General features: G+C 42.2%; 1 protein-coding gene across 6 annotated transcripts in view; it reads left to right on the top strand.

Annotated features, from left to right (window-relative positions):
- The window catches only part of LOC106577220 (zinc finger MIZ domain-containing protein 1), a 242,404-nt gene that overhangs the window by 81,714 nt on the left and 139,366 nt on the right, over positions 1 to 21,324 (top strand). For all 6 annotated transcript variants that reach the window (XM_045700990.2, XM_045700993.2, XM_045700991.2 and 3 more), the window contains exon 3: positions 7,100 to 7,173. The gene's annotated coding sequence lies outside the window, so the exon portion shown is untranslated. The remainder of the gene's footprint in view (positions 1 to 7,099; positions 7,174 to 21,324) is intronic.

Below are 21,324 nucleotides of genomic sequence, written 5' to 3'. Positions count from 1 at the left end.
CAGTGATCTGTCTCGTATCTCGCAAAGAGTCATGGGATAGATGAAAAGCTGTTCAGCTACAATGTGCTGTCTGTAGTTCCAAAACATTAGCTAGGTGTGTCATTCCTACTCCGGGGTGCCATTTCTGTCTCCAGGAAATGTCACTTCTTATTTAGTGTAAAATAGTATAACATGTGCATTCCAAAATGCTCTAAATATTAGGCCAGGTGTCCTTTACCTTAAAAACACAAATATATGGATCAAGCATTTCGCTACACCCGCAATAACATCTGCTAAACACGTGTATGTGACCAATCAAATTTGATTTTGATTTTGAAATGAAATGTTATGCATTTTGAAAGCTTTTTTTTTTCAGTGGATGTAGGCGTTTTTGCCATGTCCCAGGGAGTTATTCATCAATTTCTAAAGAAAATCATTTCCACCTTGTTAGGCTAAATTTGAGAGAAAATGTATCCAATTTCTAAATATTAAAATACATTTCATATAGAAGTTACATTTTTCTTTCCGTGTTTACCATTATGCTAGCTTAATCTCAATCACCTATAGAGCTATGGTTAATTTAGGGTGTTAGGATTAAGCAATAGCTGTATGGGATTTTGCACCTAACAGGGAACTAAGTGCCTGAGTTTGACCAATATGTTTTTCTGAAAGTCAAACATGTACTTTTTCTGACCGAATACTAAACAAATGAAAAATATACACTTCCCCCAAAGGTTATGAGGTCCAAAAGCCACTGGATTGTAGGAAAGGCCCAGGTGACATGGCCTAATGAAACCCAGTTCATCCTTAAAGCCCAGCTGAATTCAAAATATCTGTTAATAATGTTAACATTTTTTGATGAAGAAGTCTTGAGTTGCACCATTTCACATCTAGCTAAGAGGTTGTGTGCTTCAATGAGCAGTATTTTAGAAGTTTGACAATTCAAATGTTTTCTTAAAATGTTTAATTGAACCTTTATTTAACTAGGCAAGTCAGTTAAGAACAAATTCTTATTTACAATGACGGCCTACCCCGGCCAAACCCAGACGGCACTGGGTCAATTGTGCGCCGCCCTATGGGACTCCCAATCACAGCCGGATGTGAGGCAGCCTGGATTCGAACCAGGGACTGCAGTGAGTGATGCCTCTTGCACTGAGATGCAGTGTCTTAGACCGCTGCACCACTCGGGAGCCGAAATGTGCATGAAAGCTAGCTTAAATTTGTCCAACATTAGCTTCCTGAGCCAGTCACATTTCATAAGAAATGCTGCACATGCAATGGTGAATCAAATTCTCTTAGGCTGAATGCTTCAAACAAAAGCTAGTTAGCTACTGTAGCTACTGTAGTAGCTAACATTATAATGAGTTTTCATGAAGCTACTGTTCTGTCGCGATCCCCGTCCCGAGTCAGTTGCTGTGCTCAGTTGACCCAACGTTACTGATGTGCTTGCACATTATTTTCGCAGGAGGTAGCCACCGTTTTCTTTTTCTTTTCTCACAATTGCTCTCTCTCTGACACACACACACACACACACACACACACACACACACACACACACACACACACACACACACACACACACTGTATACACTAGGCTTACATCCTGCTGACAAATAACAAGCAGATTTTGTACTGCCCTGTTGACATAAAACAAAAACAGGTTAAGTGATGTATACTGAACAAAAAATAAACGATTTTACTGAGTTACAGTTCATATAATGAAATCAGTCAATTTAAATAAATAAATTAGGCCCTGGGCAACGGGCGCAGCCATGTGTGGGCCTGGGAGGGTGTAGGCCCACCCACTGGGGAGCCAGGCCCAGCCAATCAGAATGAGTTTTTCCCCACAAAAGGGATTTATTACAGACAGAATTACTCCTCAGTTTCATCAGCTGTCCAGGTGGCTGGTCTCAGACGTGGGCTGGCATGGATACACATGGTCTGCGGTTTTGAGGCCGGTTGGATGTACTGTCAAAATTCTCTAAAACAATGTTGGAAGTGGCTTATGGTAGAGAGTTGAACATGCAATTCTCTGGCAGCAGCTCTGGTGGACATTCCTGCAGTCAGCATGCCAATATACGCTCCCTCAACTTCAGACATCTGTGGCATTGTGTTGTGTGACAAAACTGCACATTTTAGAGTGGCCTTTTGCTGTCCCAGGCACAAGGTGCACATGTGTAATGATCATGCTGTTTAATCTGCTTCTTGATATGTCACACCTGTCAGGTGGCTGGATTATCTTGGCAAAGGAGAAATGCTCACTAACTGGAAAGTAAACAAATTTATGCACAACATTTGAGAGAAACAACCTTTTTGTGTCTATGGAAAATGTCTTGGATCTTTAATTTCAGCTCATGAAACATGGGACCAACACTACATGTTGCGTTTATATTTTTGTTCAGTATAAATCAATGTAATAAGTTGGCCAGCTATTCTGCCTATTTCATAGAGATTTCATGAGAGCGCAGTGATACACTTAATAAGAAACAGATGCTCTGGAATATTCAAATTTGAATATGAGTTCCCCGTCCTAGAAGGCAAATTGGTTCAGGGACAAGCGTCGTGTAGCAGTGACACAATCTGACGTAAAACAATGGAGAGCACCAGATTTTAGCGAGCTAACACTAGCAGGTATTTTTGACTTTCCTAGCTAAAGGAAACATTTCTATCTGTCTAAAGTACATTTGAATGATGACAGTTGTTTCTTGCTAATTATTAGCATACTTTAGCAATGTCGTCATATTTCCAAGCCACTACAGTGTAATTCAGATGAAACAATCATTAGCCCCCGTTAAGAAACACTTGACTTTCAAGAGCCACTATGGCTGAGACGTCTTTAAAAAGTTCATAGCAATGGCGTGACGTGACCGAGTGATGGAGGTGCGCCGTGCAACTATGAATATAGTGCTCTACTTTTGCCCGGAGCGCTTTGGGCCCTGGTTAAACGTAGTGCACTATCTAGGGAATAGGGTGTCATTTTGGCACTCCTCCTCTCACACATGCTCAGACCCATAAACAGAGATCTGGCTCTCTGGAGAAAATAACCTCACAGAGAGGGAGGTAGGGACGGACGGACGGAGGGAGGGAGGGAGGGAAAGAGAGAGATGGAGGGGGAGAGAGGGGTAGGGAGGGTAAGAAACAGACCACATCTGCCTGTGCATTGCTCCATGTTGTGTCATTCTGCTGCATTGTTTCCCTTCTAACCCTTATACTGTGGTTTTGTTCCTGCAGAAGGATGAAGGGCCCAGGGCATCAAGGCTACTGATACAACATCATCTAGGGCCTGCAGACACCTAACCTGGTTAAACAAGACTGAACGCTGCACAGCTCACCATTGTTTCACGTCAGCCTCCCGAGTGGCACAGTGGTCTAAGGCACTGCATCACAGTGCTAGCTGTGCCACTAGAGATTCTGGGTTCGAGTCCAGGCTCTGTCGCAGCCGGCCACGACCGGGAGACCCATGGGGCGGTGCGTAATTGGCCCAGCATCGTCTGGGCCACGTTGTTTCCTCCAACACATTGGTGCGGCTGGCTTCCGGGTTAAGCGGAAGCCAGCCGTGTTAACCAATTGGATACCACAAAATTGCAGAGAAAAAGGGGTAAAGTTTAAAAATATATATATTTTTTTCACATCAGTCTGGTTCAACCAGGATAGCAGTCTGGTTCAACCAGGATAGCAGACACCAATGTTCTATTGAAATCAACAGCTTGCAGTCAGGAGGCAATAGATTTGGCAGCTGAGACATGGAGTTAGTCAGAGTTGGGGAAGGGGGCTGCTTTGTGGTCTTGCTGGCTCACAGACTGACTGGCTCACAGACTGACTGGCTCACAGACTGACTGGCTCACAGACTGACTGGCTCACAGACTGACTGGCTCACAGACTCATTGGCTCACAGACTGATTGGCTCACAGACTGGCTAGCATATTGACTAGCTGACTGAACTGGCTGACTTAAGGTCTGTTTTTGAGAGGTCTTGTGAGCCACAGCACTGGGCCAAATTAAGTCATCACTCTTTATTTGAATCATCTACCTACATTCTTCAGTTTACAGTGAGTGATTGATTGCATTAGTGAAGTATACATGTATTTGGTGAGGCAGCTATATTGATCTCATACATCTGAAAGGCTGGTGTTTCAGAAAGATACAAGCACTCAAAACATAATAGATTGTTTAAAACAAACCAAGGTAAAAGTCGTGATTGAAGTCTTTAATATGGCCTCTCTTTCTATTGTGTCTGGTGCCTCTCCCATTCACTCTACACTGAAACTGAAATAGACTGAGCAGTTCCCAGTAGAATACTAAGACAATGACACCACACAGACAGCCCGCTGTGCTGCAGCTGAAAGTACTTGAGATTCAGAATGGAAGACTTGCATATACACTTAGCTTTTTTAAAAATCTTTTTTTTACATCTCTCTCTCTCCATCCATCTCTTTCTCGCATTCTCATCCTCCCTACATGCCTCCCTCCTCTCTCTCTCTCTCTCTCTCTCTCTCTCTCTCTCTCTCTCTCTCTCGCCATCCATCCAACCCTCCTCTCTCTCTCTCCCTCCCACCCTTCCTGACTCCCTCTCTATCTTTGTAGGCTAATGTCTTGGTGCTATGATTACTAAACACACACACAGTCATCTCTATATATTCATCTCTAATTCATCTCTAATTAGAAGCTAGGATAATTCAAAGGGAGTTGATATTGAAGTAGCTAATGTTTATAAACTCAAACTAAAAGACTTCCATTCTGATGAATGTTGAAGAGAAATTGTTCTTCGTCAAAACGTTCAATCATGTGTTTGTCTCATATTAGTCATATTTTCTCCATTGCTGTCAGGAACTGGACAGTAGTAATGATGGTTTTGGGATGGGAGAGGTTTGAGACTTCTTTTGTCTAGCAATGTCTCGGGCAGCTAATCCAGTCTGTGATTGGCTGGAAACAAAAACCAGTGGGACTTGGGAACTGGAGGGCCAGAGCTGTGTTTCCCAGCTCTAGCCTTGGGCCAGAAGCCTCTCTGTACTGTAACTACACCCATATCCAGTTTCCAGGAGTGTCTCTCTAAGTACTGTACTTAAGTCAGCCATCTCCATGAGATCAGATGAGTCTTCTCCAGCGCGTCACATGACAATAACATTTTTCATTTAACACAGATTTTATATATATAAATCTATATATAGATTTATATATATAGTTTATGTCGGAAGTTTACATACAGCTTAGCCAAATACATTTAAACTCAGTTTTTCACAATTCCTGATATTTAATCCTAGTAAAGATTCCCTGTCTTAGGTCAGTTAGGATCACAACTTTATTTTAAGAATGTGAAATGTCAGAGTAATAGTAGAGAGAATGATTTATTTCTCTTCCCACAATAAGTTGGGTGAATTTTGGCCCATTCCTCCTGACAGAGCTGGTGTAACTGAGTCAGGTTTGTAGGCCTCCTTGCTCGCACACGCTTTTTCAGTTATGCCCACAAATTTTCTATAGGATTGAGGTCAGGGCTTTGTGATGGCCACTCCAATACCTTGACTTTGTTGTCCTTATGCCATTTTTCCACAACTTTGTATGTGTGCTTGGGGTCATTGTCCATTTGGAAGACCCATTTGCGACCAAGCTTTAACTTCCTGACTGATGTCTTGAAATGTTGCTTCAATATATCCACATAATTTTCGTTCCTCATGATGCCATCTATTTTGTGAAGTGCACCAGTCCCTCCTGCAGCAAAGCACCCCCACAACATGATGCTGCCTCCCCTGTGCTTTTTCCTCAAACATAACAATGGTCATTATGGCCAAACAGTTCTATTTTTGTTTCATCAGACCAGAGGACATTTCTCCAAAAAGTACGATCTTTGTCCCCATGTGCAATTGCAAACCGTAGTCTGGCTTTTTTATGGCGGTTTTGGAGCAGTGGCTTCTTCCTTGCTGAGCGGCCTTTCAGGTTATGTCGATATAGGACTCGTTTTACTGTGGATATAGATACTTTTGTACACATTTCCTCCAGCATTTTTACAAGGTCCTTTGCTGTTGTTCTGGGATTGATTTGCACTTTTCACACCAAAGTACGTTCATCTCTAGGAGACAGAACGCGTCTCCTTCCTGAGCTGTATGACGGCTGTGTGGTCCCATGCTGTTTGGACTTGCGTACTATTGTTTGTACAGATGAACGTGGTACCTTCAGGCGTTTGGAAATTGCTCCCAAGGATGAACCAGACTTGTGGAGGTCTACAATTGTTTTTCTGCGGTCTTGGCTGATTTCTTTTGATTTTCCCATGGTGTCAAGCAAAGCACTGAGTTTGAAGGTAGGCCTTGAAATACATCCACAGGTACACCTCCAATTGACTCAAATAATGTCAATTAGCCTATCAGAAGCTTCTAAAGCCATGACATAATTTTCTGGAATTTTCCAAGCTGTTTAAAGGCACAGTCAACTTAGTGAATGTAAAGTTCTGACCCACTGGAATTGTGATACAGTGAATTATACGTGAAATAATCTCTCTGTAAACAATTGTTGGAAGCATTACTTGTGTCATGCACAAAGTAGATGTCCTAACCGACATGCCAAAACGATAGTTTTTTAACAAGAAATTTGTGGAGTGGTTGAAAAACGAATTTTAATGACTCCAACCTAAGTGTATGTAAACTTCCAACTTTAACTGTACATATATTTTTTTTTTTTTTGAAGTGATCATTTTGTTGTTGTTCTTGTTCGTCTTTTGGAGGATCATATGTTACTACTAACCCATACCGGCCATCCACAATGAATGATGGTAAAGAAGCCTATGTTGCCAGTCTGTTTCAGCTCTCTCAGTAACTCCTATTGAATTGTCATGCCAAACATGTTTACAGGAGAGCAGAAACAGACCCAGACTGTCACCCAGGCTTTGTTGCTCATGTATAGTGTAGCACATTTCTGGGAACTTTCCCCAAATTCCCCATTTTTCCAGAAATCCTGGTTGGAGGATTATGGGGTTCTTGATTCCGGGAATTTTCCAACTCGGGATTTCTGGAATTTTGGGAAGGTTACTGGATTTTTTCTTTTACCCTTCTCATGGACAAAACATCATATTTTCTACATGATTTGTATTGAGTGGTCCTAATATGTTTTGTGTTTCTGTTCTTCATTCCAGGCATGTTCTATGATTGATGAGGAAGTAGCGAAGGCTTTGGTTAATAGGAAACACAAGAACCTCCCTCTCCGCTGGTAAGACATGGTGATTTACGAGCCCTCTATCCTCATCATGCACAACATCTGCTCTCACAGACAGACACACTCTGGCTGCATCCCAAATGGTACTCTATTCCCTATTTATTGCACTTCTTTTGCCCAGGGCCCAGGTAGACTCGTGCCATTTGGGACGCTGACCCCTTTCTTTGCATGTTTTATAGACAAGAGGTCTCTACAATGACATTGATCTGGTTGTGATCTAGATGGATGGATATGCAGGCAGTACTGTTGTTTATATATTTGTCACAGACCTTGCAGATTGGGTTTGAGGAACAAGAGAGAAAAGGCAGACTGGTTTTGTTCTAGAGCAGGGTTTCCCAAACTCGGTCCTGGGGCCCACCCTGGGTGCACGTTTAGTTTTTTGTCCTAGCACTACACAGCTGATTCAAGTAACCAACTCATCATTAAGCTTTGATTATTTGAATCAGTTGTGTAGAGCTAGGACAAAAACCAAAACGTGCACCCATGGGAGGCCCCAGGACTGATTTTTGGGGAACCCTGTTCTAGAGAAAAATCATTGACTGGTTTTGGTCTTCTACACTGAACAAAAATATAAACGCAACATGTGAAGTGTTGGTCCCATGTTTCATGAACTGAAATAAAAGATCCCAGAAATCTTCCATACGCACAAAAAGCTTGTTTCTCTCAAATTTGGTGGACACATTTGTTTAAATCCCAGTTAGTGAGCATTTCTCCTTTGCCAAGATAATCCATCCACCTGACAGGCGTGGCATATCAAGAAGCTGATTAAACAGCATGATCGTTACACAGGTGCACCTTGTGCCTGGGACAATAAAAGACCATTCTAAAATGTGCAGTTTTGTCTCACAACACAATGCTACAGAAGGGAGTTTGCAATTGGCATGCTGACTGCAGGAATGTCCACCAGAGCTGTTGCCAGAGAATTGAATGTTCATTTCTCTACAAAAAGCCGCCTCCAACATCGTTTTAAAGAATTTGGCAGTACATCCAACCGGCCTCGCAACCGCAGACCATGTGTATGGCATTGTGTGGGTGAGCGGTTTGCTGATGTCAACATTGTGAAAAGTGTGGGGTTATGGTATGGGCAGGCATAAGCTACGGACAACACAGACAATTGCATTTTATCTATGGCAATTTGAAAGCACAGAGATACCGTGACGAGATCCTGAGGCCCATTGTCATTCCATTCATCCGCCGCCATCACCTCATGTTTCAGCATGATAATGCACTGCCCATTGTCGCAAGGATATGTACACAATTCCTGGAAGCTGGAAATGTTCCATGGCCTGTGTACTCACCAGACATGTCACCCATTGAGCATGTTTGGGATGCTCTGGATCGACGTGTACAACAGTGTGTTCCAGTTTCCGTAAATATCCAGCAACTCCGCACAGCCATTGAAGAGGAGTGGGACAACATTCCACAGGCCACAGTCAACAGCATGATCAACTCTATGTGAAGGAGATGTGTCACGCTGCATGAGGCAAATGGTGGTCACACCAGACACTGGTTTTCTGATCCACGCCCCTACCTAGTTTTTTTTACAGATGCAGATGCATATCTGTATTCCTAGTCATTTGAAACCCATAGATTAGGGCCTAATGAATTTATTTAAATTGACCGATTTCCTTATGAACTGTAACTTGTTAAAATCTTTGAAATTGTTGCATGTTCCATTTATATTTTTGTTCAGTATAGAATCTAGAGCAATGAGACCTGTCATAGAACATACAGACTGGTTTTTAGTGTTGTAGACCTGTCAGAGAACATACAGCCTGGTTTTTTGTGTTGTAGACCTGTCAGAGAACATACAGCCTGGTTTTTAGTGTTGTAGACCTGTCAGAGAACATACAGCCTGGTTTTTAGTGTTCTAGAACTGTCAGAAGATATGCAGACTGGTTTTGGTGCTCTAGAGCAGCAAGAGAATGTGCATTAATGTTTCGCAATTTCACGTGTTCACGTCTGCTCACATTTGACATGTATTAAGAGGTTTTTTATTTGACCTCAAACCCCTAAATGCATACTGAGTCAATCTCTGTCTAACGTTTTGGTTGGTATTTGGGAGGGAGGGGGAGTATAATAGATGCAACCTATGATGTGTGAGGGGAAAAGAAAGGATAGAGGCTATACTGTAAGTCATGCATATCAGATTACGCATTTTCCCCCTGTTTTTATCATGGCCTTTAAGCAAACGCACCGCACACAATCTTTGTGTGTGTGTGTGTGTGTGTGTGTGTGTGTGTGTGTGTGTGTGTGTGTGTGTGTGTGTGTGTGTGTGTGTGTGTGTGTGTGTGTGTGTGTGTGTGTGTGTGTGTGTGTGTGTGTGTGTGTGTGTGTGTGTGTGTGTGTGTGTGTGTGTGTGTGTGTGTGTGTGTGTGTGTTTGTGCAGTCACATGAGCCAGGAGGGTTGCCGAGCTCTGGAATTCCCTGTCTGGTATTTCTTGATTCTTCATAAACACACTGTGTGTGTGCGCGTATACTGTATGTGGAGATTGGATGTATTTCAGAACTTAAATGCTGGCCTTCTGCTCTGAAGAAACAGCTTGTTTCTGTTAGCAGCTATTGGCTACTGCTCCTTCCCTCACAGAGGGAAGCTAGTCACTGTATCTGTATCAATAACATTGTTTATGCATATTTTGATTCTTACAATTTAATGACAATGCCTCGATGCCATGTGTTAGAATTATATCTCTCCAGTCATTTAGTATTGTGATGAATTGAGTGATAGTCAGTGGCACTGTGTGCTACACAGAGCAAACGTTTAGATTGAGAGTCATGGTGCGCTCAATGCTTGTCACTGATTGGTAGGTCATTTCTGTGTCAAACTAAAAAGATTGCTAGAGATTAAAAAGCAGTGTGGTCTGGTTATCCGACATGACTTCACGCAGCCTATGGTTGCATAAGAGCTTTAAATAGATAGAAAAGCAACGCCCTTTTCTACTTCAATGTTTGGATGAGGTGTGAACGAATCAATACTCTTCTACATAGAGCCTCGACAACTGATATCAAAGTCAATCAGTTGTTATCAAAGTAAACCGGCTGATATGAAAGTCAATCAGATGTTCCTTAGTTCAAGTCCCACCCAATCAGATTAATATTGTTGGGAATTGAAACCGAGGTAGATATCTCATTCTGTCTCTTGAGTAGTAACTGGCAGTGCTCACACCTGGTCAGTCAGTTGATATCAAAGTGCACCGTCTGATATGAAAAGCTAACAGGATAGCCTATCAGAACAAGGGGGATACGTAAGAGCCTTTGTATCCATGCTTGAAATAGGATATTGTTACGTCTGTAATGCTGTAACACTCCCCTTTAGCAAACACTGCTATCATGAATAAACACTAGTAATGGACATAGCCTTATCCTGGGACTATGTACAGGCTGTATACGCTAGATTATTGTGTGTGTGTGTGTGTGTCCGTCCATACATGTCTGTGTGTGTCTTGTCTGTAAGTGCCTATGTGAGTAATGGAGTCCTTCTTCACCCCTCTGCTGTGTGACTGAGGCCAGTACCGTAGTGTACTTTCCCCTCTGGAGGGTGAGAGCCAGAGAGGAGCAGCTTGAGATTGCTGTGCCTGGGTCAGGATTACCACAGATGGGGCCTCTCAATTCAATTCAGTTTAAGGGCTTTATTGGCATGGGAAACATATCTTAACATTGCCAAAGCAAGTGAAGTAGATAATAAACAAAAGTGAAATAAACAATAACACTTAATAGTAAACATTACACTCCAAAAGAATAAAGGCATTTCATTATGTGCAAATAGTTAAAGTACAAAAGGGAAAATAAATAAACATAAATATGGGTTGTATTTACAATGGTGTTTGTTCTTCACTGGTTGCCCTTTTCTTGTGGTAACAGGTCACAAATCTTGCTGCTTTGATGGAACACTCACCCCTGATCAACCTGCCTGGATGGAGGTGTGCTGTCAGACAACCTTTCATCCAGTTCACATCACATTAGTCGACTCCATTCATTAGTAGATTAGTAGACTCCATTCAGTCAGACCAGGGTCATATTCATTTGTGCAAACCGTAGAAAAACGTTTTGCTACAGAAAATGGTAGCAAGCATTTCTTATTGGACAAATTCAAGATGGCCCCTCCCTATTTCCTGTTTGCTTTCTCTTGTTTCCTAGTGAATACTCCCCTGGATTGCAGTATTTAGACTTATCAACACACTTTTTGCCTTGTCAAAACATGCAGAATGGTTTTAGGTAGGCTACTGTAACAACCCTAGGTAGACTCCTGGAATATATGCAGAAGTTTTTAAATGTAAAAGTATTTTGTCTGTTATGTATTTTTCGTTGTATGTCGGACCCCAGTAAGACTTGCTTTTGCCGTTGGCGTCAGATAATTGGAGATCCTAATGAATAAATAAAAAATGATAAAAAACTAGTAGTGTTGCCGATGTTGTGGTATACATGTTTTATGTTGTATTGGTTTATCATTACCTAATAACCTGGATAAATACACAATATTTACATGAACACAAGTTTTATCCATATTCAAATCACTGTCAGTATTAATTGAAGTGACAGAGGGTCCTTAAAGCTGTGGTGTACTATATTACATGGTTATGTATGTAAGGATCCTTGACCGAGCCAGAACAGCTCATAAAAGAGCCTATCTCCTGTTTCTGTAGCGTGAGGCAGCTTGATGTACAAGAACACCCCCTGGACAGGAGGGGGGTGGTCTACCGCAGGGCCCTACCCCCAATCTATCTCCTTAATGCTGAGTGCCAAGCAGAGAGGCATCAGGTCCCATTTTTACAGTCTTTGGTATGACTTGGCCGGGGATTGGACCCCAGCATTCCAATCTCTGGGCAGACGCTCTACGGACTGGGCCACTGAGTTGGTAGGGTAGTATACTGTATTTTCCCTGAAACATGCATGCTAATGTGTGAAGTTGATCATTGATTTGGAGCGAGGTCAGGGATTGCGTGTCACTCTGGAACAGTGTGTCATAATGGGGATCATTTCATTCCCAGAAACGCGCACACACACATATACACACACACTTGTGCTGTATCTGGTGTTATTATGGAATGTCAATACCCTTACTATGGTGAAAATGGGATAAATTGAAGGGGAAAGCAGCATCTGTAACCACACAGACTAAATAACACTAAATCACATTACCAAACATACAGTTAAGAGGATTATTTCTGATCTTTTTTTCATTGGCTGGACAAATCTGCAATCTAAAAAAAAAAAATACTTACACATTTTTTTTTACTGTCTGTTTGTCCACCTTTTTCTGTTTTCATTTTTCCGATCCAGATGAAGATTGTAATTTTGAACTCTGATCTTTATGCTATGTGGATTGTGTTTTTGGGGGGCTTTTACAAGATCATTATTTAGCCTATTCCTGTTATGAGCTCAGTGAAACCACACACACACACAGGATTGTTATTACATGTAGTATTTGTTTTCAAGCTTTCTTTTAAGTTTCTGTTTTTCCATTATGTCCCACACACTTTATAATCTAGCGTATACAGCCTGTACATAGTCCCAGGATACTGCTGTTTATTCGTGATAACATGATAACAGTGTTTGCTAAAGGGGAGTGTTACAGCATTACAGACGTAACAATATCCTATTTCAAGCATGGATACAAAGGCTCTTACGTATGCAGGCTACAGTACCTGCACCATCCCCCTTGTTCTGATAGGCTATCCTGTTAGCTTTTCATATCAGACGGTGCACTTTGATATCAACTGACTGACCAGGTGTGAGCACTGCCAGTTACTACTACAGAATGAGCTATCTACCTCGCTTTCCATTAGGTTTTAGGTTTTATTTATTTGCACCGAAGAAGTGAAAGACAAAACAGTGCAGATAAAAAACTGGTCAAAACCGTGTGCAGGTGAGGTTGGAAGCCTAAAAGGGCTGATATGAAAACCACACCACAAATACAAGTACAAAAAAAAGTTGGCTCAGTCAGTTAAACAAAAGCATATTAATTATAATTGTACATGATATACCCAGTATTCAAGAAAAAGTGTGTGTGTGTTACATGGAGGGGATTATTGGTTAGTTTGATTCATCAGGCTGACCCCCCAGTCTTCGCTTGAAGTAATTGAGGGATAATGAGGTTTTGGCTATGTGAAGATAAGAATTCCATAGTATGGTGTATGGTATCTTATAGGGAATTGACTATGTGAGGTGCAACAGTGGGGAAGGTGAAGGTTATCACAGTGTCTTGTGTTATATAGATGGCTTTCAGAATGAACCTGTAAGAATACATTGATGGGTTTAGGTAAACTGTCTCAGAGGTATGAGTATTTGTAGATGAAAGTGCATAATTCCCAACAATATTAATCTGATTGGGTGGAACTTGAACTAATGAACATCTGATTGGGTGGGACTTGAAATAATGAACATCTGATTGGGTGGGACTTGAACTAATAAACATCTGATTGGGTGGGACTTGAACTAATGAACATCTGATTTTCTTATCAGCTGGTTTACTTTGATAACATGTTACATTTACATCTACATTTGCATCATTTAGCAGACGCTCTTATCCAGAGCGACTTAGTTAGTGCATTCGTCTTAACCTCTTGGGGCTAGGTGGGACGCTAGCGTGCCACCCGTGGTGCACTCCATCAACAGCAGGTGCATTTCAAGAGCGGCAAATTTGAATCCAAATAAATGTCAAAATTCAAATTTTTCAAAAATACAACTATGTTACACCATTTGAAAGATAAACATCTCCTTAATCTAACCACGTTTTACGATTTCAAAAAGGTTTTACGGCGAAAGCATAAATTTAGAGTATGTTAGGACAGTACATTTACAAGAGTTGTGTGTAATGTTTTGTCAAGTCAAAGACAGGGTCACCAAAACCATAAAACCAGCTAAAATGATGCACTAACCTTTTACAATCTCCATCAGATGACACTCCTAGGACATTATGTTAGACAATGCATGCATTTTTAGTTCTATCAAGTTCATATTTATATCAAAAAACAGCGTTTTACTATGGCATTGATGTTGAGGAAATCGTTTCCCTCCAATAACCGGCAGTCAAGTCAGCGTCACAAATTAAATAATTAAAATTAGAAAACATTGGTAAAATATTATATTGTCATTTAAAGAATTATAGATTTACATCTTTTGAACGCAATCAACTTGCCAGATTTAAAAATAACCTTACTGGGAAATCACACTTTGCAATAATCTGAGCACTGCGCCCAGAAAAATACGCGTTGCGATACAGACTAGACGTCATGTTGGGGAGATCTAAAATCGAAAATACTATGTAAATAATCCATTACCTTTGATTCTCTTCATCAGATGTCACTTCCAGGTATCACAGGTCCATAACGAATGTAGTTTTGTTCAAAAAAGCTCATCATTTATGTCCAAAAATCTCCGTCTCGTTAGCACATGATGTAAGCCAGCCGGACTTCTCGTCATGAACGAGGGGAAAAAATATATTTCCGTTCGTTCAAACATGTCAAACGTTGTATAGCATAAATCATTAGGGCCTTTTTTAACCAGAACATGAATAATATTCAAGGTGGACGAATGCATACTCTTTTATAACGTATTGGAACGAGGGTACCCAACATGAACTAGCGCGCCAGGTGTCTAATGGGACATCAACGTTCCATGGCTCTTGTTCGGTCAGATCTCCCTCCAGAAGACTCAAAACACTTTGTAAAGGCTGGTGACATCTAGTGGAAGCAATAGGAAGTGCCAAAATATTCCTAAACCCCTGTGTTTTTCAATGGGATAGGTTTAAAGTCAATACAACACATCAGGTATCCACTTCCTGTCAGAAAATGTCTCAGGGTTTTGCCTGCCAAATGAGTTCTGTTATACTCACAGACACCATTCAAACAGTTTTGGAAACTTTAGAGTGTTTTCTATCCATATATAATAAGTATATGCATATTGTAGTTACTGGGTAGGATTAGTAACCAGATTAAATCGGGTACATTTTTTTTATCCAGACGTGCAAATGCTGCCCCCTAGACCCAACAGGTTAAGATAGCTAGGTGAGACAACCACCAATCAAATCAAATGTTATTGGTCACATACACATTTTTAGCAGATGTTCATGCGAGTGTAGCGAAATGCTTGTGCTTCTAGCTCCGACAGTGCAGTAATATCTAACTGTAACGGTCGTCGTATGGAGTAGACCAAGGCGCAGCGGGTTGAGTGCTCATATTTACTTTTATTGAACACATAAAGAAAACGAACGAACGACAAACAGTCTTGCAGGCTAAACACAGCTATGCAAAAAAACACTTCCCACAAAAGACAGGTGAAAAAAGGGCTACCTAAGTATGACTCCCAATCAGCAACAACGATGTACAGCTGTTCCTGATTGAGAACCATACCAGGCCAACAAAGAAATACACAACATAGAAAAACCATAGAAATACAAAACATAGAGCAATACCCAAAAACCCCGGAACACATATAACAAACACCCCTCTTACATAAGAACATATCCCAACAAACCCCGAACCACATAAAACAAACACCCCCTGCCACGTCCTGACCAAACTACAATAACCCCTTATACTGGTCAGGACGTGACACTAACAAATAATCTAACAATTCCCCAACAACTACCTAATACACACAAATCTAAAGAGGCGAATGAGAATATGTACATATGAATGTATGGCCGAGCGGCATAGGCAAAGTGCAATAGATGTTATAAAATACAGTATTTAAACTCAGTCTTTCAAAGATAATTCGTAAAAATCCAAATAACTTCACAGATCTTCATTGTAAAGGGTTTAAACACTGTTTCCCATGCTTGTTCAAGGAACCATAAACAATTAATGAACATGCACCTGTGGAACGGTCGTTGAGACACTAACAGTTTACAGACGGTAGACAATTAAGGTCACAGTTCTGAAAACTTGGGACACTAAAGAGGCCTTTCTGAAAAACACCAAAAGAAAGATGCCCAGGGTCCCTGCTCATCTGCATGAACGTGTCTTAGGCATGGAAATAAATTGCAATGTCTGTACTGTGAGAAGCCTAAGACAGCGCTACAGGGAGACAGGACAGACAGCTGATCGTCCTAGCAGTGGCAGACCACGTGTAACAACACCTGCACAGGATCGGTATGTCCGACCATCACACCTGCGGGACAGGTACAGGATGGCAACAACAACTGCCCAGTGCTCAGACTGTCCGCAATAGGCTGAGAGAGGCTGGACTGAGGGCTTGTAGGCCTGTTGTAAGGCAGGTTCTCAACAGACATCACCGGCAACAACGTCGCCTATGGACACAAACCCACCATCGCTGAACCAGACAGGACTGACAAAAAGTGCTCTTCATGGACGAACAGCGGTTTTGTCTCACCGGGGGTGATGGTCGGATTCGCGTTTATCGTTGATGGAATCGGCATTACACCGAGGCCTGTACTCTGGAGCGGGATCGAGGTGGAGGGTCCGTCATGGTCTGGGGCGGTGTGTCACAGCATCATCGGACTGGGCTTGTTGTCATTGCAGGCAATCTCAAAGCTGTGTGTTACAGGTAAGACATTCTCCTCCCTCATGTGGTGCTCTTCCTGCAGGCTCACCCTGACATGTCCCTCCAGCATGACAATGCCACCAGCCATACTGCTCGTTCTGTGCGTGATTTCCTGCAAGACAGGAATGTCAGTGTTCTGCCATGGCCAGCGAAGAGCCCGGATGTCAATCCCATTGAGCACGTGTGGGACCGGTTGGATCGGAGGGTGAGGGCTAGGGCCGTTCCCCCCAGAAATGTCCAGGAACTTGCAGGTGCCTTGGTGGAAGAGTGGGGTAACATCTCACAGCAAGAACTGGCAAATCTGGTGCAGTCCATGAGGATGAGATGCACTGCAGTACTTAATGCAGCTCATGGCCACACCAGATACTGTTACTTTTGACCCCCCCGTTGTTCAGGGACACATTATTCAATTTCTGTTAGTCACATGTCTGTGGAACTTGTTCAGTTTATGTCTCAGTTGTTGAATCTTATGTTCATACAAATATTTACACATGTTAAGTTTGCTGAAAATAAATGCAGTTGACAGTGAGAAGATGTCTCTTTTTTTTGCTGAATTTACATATGATCTGAGTAACGTAAGATATGTAAACGTTATTGAAGTGCCATTATTTAAAATGTCATTGTTCAAAGTGACTAGTGATCCTTTTATTGAATTGTCCAGTGATTGGGTCTCAATGTAGGCAGCAGCCTCTCTGAGTTAGTGATTGCTGTTTAGCAGTCTGATGGCTGTTTTTCAGTCTCGCGGTTCCAGCCTTGATGCACCTTTACTAACCTCGCCTTCTGGATGGTAGCGGTGTGAACAGGAGTGGCTCGGGTGGTTGTTGTCCTTGATGATCTTTTTGGCCTTCCTGTTACATCGGCTGCTGTAGGTATCATGGAGGGCAGGTAATTTGCCACCGGTGATGCGTTGTGCAGACCGCACCACTCTCTGGAGAGCCTTGTGGTTGAGGGTGATGCAGTTGCCGTACCAGGCTGTGATACAGCCCGACAGGATGCTCTCGATTGTGCATCTGTAAAAGTTTGTCAGGGTTTTGGGTGACAAGCTACATTTCTTCAGCCTCCTGAGGTTGATGAGGCGCTGTTACGACTTCTTCAACACACTGCCTGTGGACCATTTCAGTTTATCCTTGATGTGTACGCCGAGGAACTTAAACTTTCCACCTTCTCCACTGCTGTCCCGTCGATGTGGATAGGGGGGTGCTCCCTCTGCTGTTTCCTGAAGTCCACGACCATCTCCTTTTTGTTGCCGTTGAGTGAGAAGTTGTTTTCCTGACACCACTCTCCGAGTGCCCTCACCTCCTCCCTGTAGGCTGTCTCGTTGTTGTTGGTAATCAAGCCCACCTTTGTGTCGTCTGCAAACTTGATGATTGAGTTGGAGGCGTGCGTAGTCGTGGGTGAACAGGGAGTACAGGAGGGGGCTGAGCACACACCCTTATGGAGCCCCAGTGTTGAGGGTCAGCGAAGTGGAGATGATGTTTCCTACCTTCATCAACGGGGGCGGCCCGTTAAAAGTCCAGGAGCCAATTGCACAGGGCGGGGTTGAGACCCAGGGCCTCCAGCTTGATGATGAGCTTAGAGGGTACTATGGTGTTGAATGCTGAGCTGTAGTCAATGAACAGCATTCTTACATAGGTATTCCTCCTGTCCAGATGGGATAGGGCAGTGTGACGGCGATTGCATCGTCTGTGGACCTGTTGGGGCGGTATGCAAACTGAAGTGGGTCTAGGGTGGCCGGTAAGGTGGAGGTGATATGATCCTTGACTAGTCTCTCAAAGCACTTCATGATGACAGAAGTGAGTGCTACAGGGCAGTAGTCATTTAGTTCAGGTACCTTTATCTTCTTGGGTACAGGAACAATGGTGGCCATTGTGATGCATGTGGGGACAGCAGACTGGAATAGGGAGCGATTGAATATGTCTGTAAACATACCAGCCAGCTGTCTGGAATTGTGACGTCGGTGTCCATGACATGGCTGGTTTTCTTTTTGTAGTCCATGATTTCCTATAGACCCTGCCACATACGTCTCGTATCTGAGCCGTTGAATTGCATCTCCACTTTGTCCCTGTACCGGTATTTTGCTTGTTTGATTGCCTTGTGGAGGGAATAACTACACTGTTTATATTCAGCCTATTCCCAGACCTCTTTTCATGGTTAAATGCGGTGGTTCACGCTTTCAGTTTTGCACAAATGCCGCCTTCCATCCATTTCTGGTTAGGGTAGGTCTTATTCGTCACAGTGGGTACAACATCTCCAATGCAGATGTTGTTCTCTGAGGCTGACCGGAACATATCCCAGTCCTTGTGATCAAAACAATCTTGAAGCGTGGATTCCGATAGGTTATACCAGCGTCGAATGGTTCTAATCACTGGTACATCCTGTTCGAGTTTCTGCCTACAAGACGGTAGGAGCAAGATGGCGTCGTGGTCGGATTTGCCGAAGGGAGGGCGTGGGAGGGCTTTGTATGCATCGCGGATTTAGACCAGCAGTGAACGAGTGTATTACCCCCGCAAGTACTGCAATCAATATGCTGATAGAATTTAGGTAGCCTTGTTCTCAAATTTGCTATTCCTATTCCTTGTTTTGTTTGTTTTGTTTTGCATGTTTTGTTAAACCAAGTTCATATTTATATCAAAAACCAGCTTTTTAAATTAGCATGTGATGTTCAGAACTAGCATACCCACCGCAAAATTCCGGTGAATTTACTAAATTACTCATGATAAACGTTGACAAAAAACATTTATTTTAAGAATTATAGATACAGAACTCCTTTATGCAATCGTGGTGTCAGATTTTAAAATAGCTTTTCGGTGAAAGCACTTTTGCAATATTCTGAGTACATAGCCCGGCCATCATGGCTAGCTAATTTGACACCCACCAAGTTTGGCCCGCACCAAACTCAGATTTACTATAAGAAAAATTGGATTACCTTTGCTGTTCTTCGTCAGAATGCACTCCCAGGACTTCTACTTCAACAACAAATGTTGTTTTGGTTCGAAATAATCCATAGTTATATCCAAATAGCTCCGTGTTGTTCGTGCGTTCAAGTCACTATCCGAAGGGTGACGCGCCGGCGCATTTCGTGATAAAAAATGCAAAATATTCCATTACCGTACTTCGAAGCATGTCAAACGCTGTTTAAAATAAATGTTTATGCTATTTTTCTCATAAAATAGCGATAATATTCCAACCGGGCGACGTTGTATTCGTTCAAACACTGAAAGAAAAAAATGGAGTCGTCTCGTGAACGCGCGCTCCAGTGTCATTGTTCTCAGCAGGACCACTCACAAAAACTCCTTGTTTTTCGCCCAGAGACTGGAGAGCTCTCATTCCACTTTCTGGTGCCTTCTGAGAGCCAATGAAAGCCTTAGAAAATGTCACGTTACAGCAGAGATGCTGTATTTTTGATAGAGATGCCCTAGAAGGAGAACAAATTGTCAGACAGGGCACTTCCTGTATAGAATCTTCTCAGGTTTTGGCCTGCCATATGAGTTCTGTTATACTCACGGACACCATTCAAACAGTTTTAGAAACTTTAGAGTGTTTTCTATCCAAATCTACTAATTATATGCATATTCTAGTTTCTGGGCAGGAGTAGTAACCAGTTTAAATCGGGTACGTTTTTTATCCGGCCGTAAAAATACTGCCCCCTACCCCAAATAGGTTAAATAAATAGAATAAAATACACTGGAGTTGCTTACCAAGAAGACAGTGAATGTTACTTAGTGGCCAAGTTACAGTTTTGACTTAAATCTACTTGAAAATCTTTGGCTAGACTGGAAAATGGTTGTTTAGCAATGATCAACAACCAATTTGACAGAGCTTGAATAATTTTGAAAATAATAATGGGCAAATATTGTACAATCCAGGTGTGCAAAGCTCTTAGAGACTTACCTAGAAAGACGCCCAGCTGTAATCACTGCCAAAGGTGATTCTAACATTTATTAACTTGAGCGTGAATACTTATGTAAAGGAGATGTTTCTGTATTTCATTTTCAATAAATTTGCTAACATTTTCTAAAAACATGTGTTCACTTTGTAATTAATGGATATTGTGTGTATATGGGTGAGAAAAATCTATGTAATCCATGTTGAATTCAGGCTGTAACACAACAAAATGTGGAATAAGTCAAGGAGTATGAATACTTTCTGAAGGCAGTGTATCTAACAAGCTCTGTAATCAGATCTAAGCTGATAACTGCTACCAGTTGTTGTTTTTCCCAGTAGAGGGTACACTAGATCTATCTGAAATGTCACAGGGAAGAATGATATTTTTAAATGTCAGTGTCGAATATAATAGCAATGTAGATGTGTAGCTAGAGCTATATGGGAGCAGTGTGTGTGTCTCTCTCTGTGTGCCTGTCTCTGTGTGTGTCTGTCTGTCCCTGTGTCTGTCTGTCTGTCCCTGTGTCTGTCTGTCTGTCTGTCTGTCTGTCTGTCTGTCTGTCTGTCTGTCTGTCTGTCTGTCTGTCTGTCTGTCTGTCTGTCTGTCCTTGTGTGTGTGTTCTGCTGCAGTAAAAGGCTTTACCTCAGCTCCACAAGCCACAGAACAAAGCCTTGGTGAACAAGCCTCCTAATGATCTGAGACCCTGTACAATGTCTTGCGACATTCTTCCCGACACACACACACGTGCAGACTGAGAA

This window comes from Salmo salar, chromosome 18 (genome assembly GCF_965601325.2).
Source record: "Salmo salar chromosome 18, fSalSal1, whole genome shotgun sequence".
NCBI lineage: Eukaryota > Metazoa > Chordata > Actinopteri > Salmoniformes > Salmonidae > Salmo > Salmo salar.
This window is presented reverse-complemented; position numbering and strand designations above follow the sequence as displayed.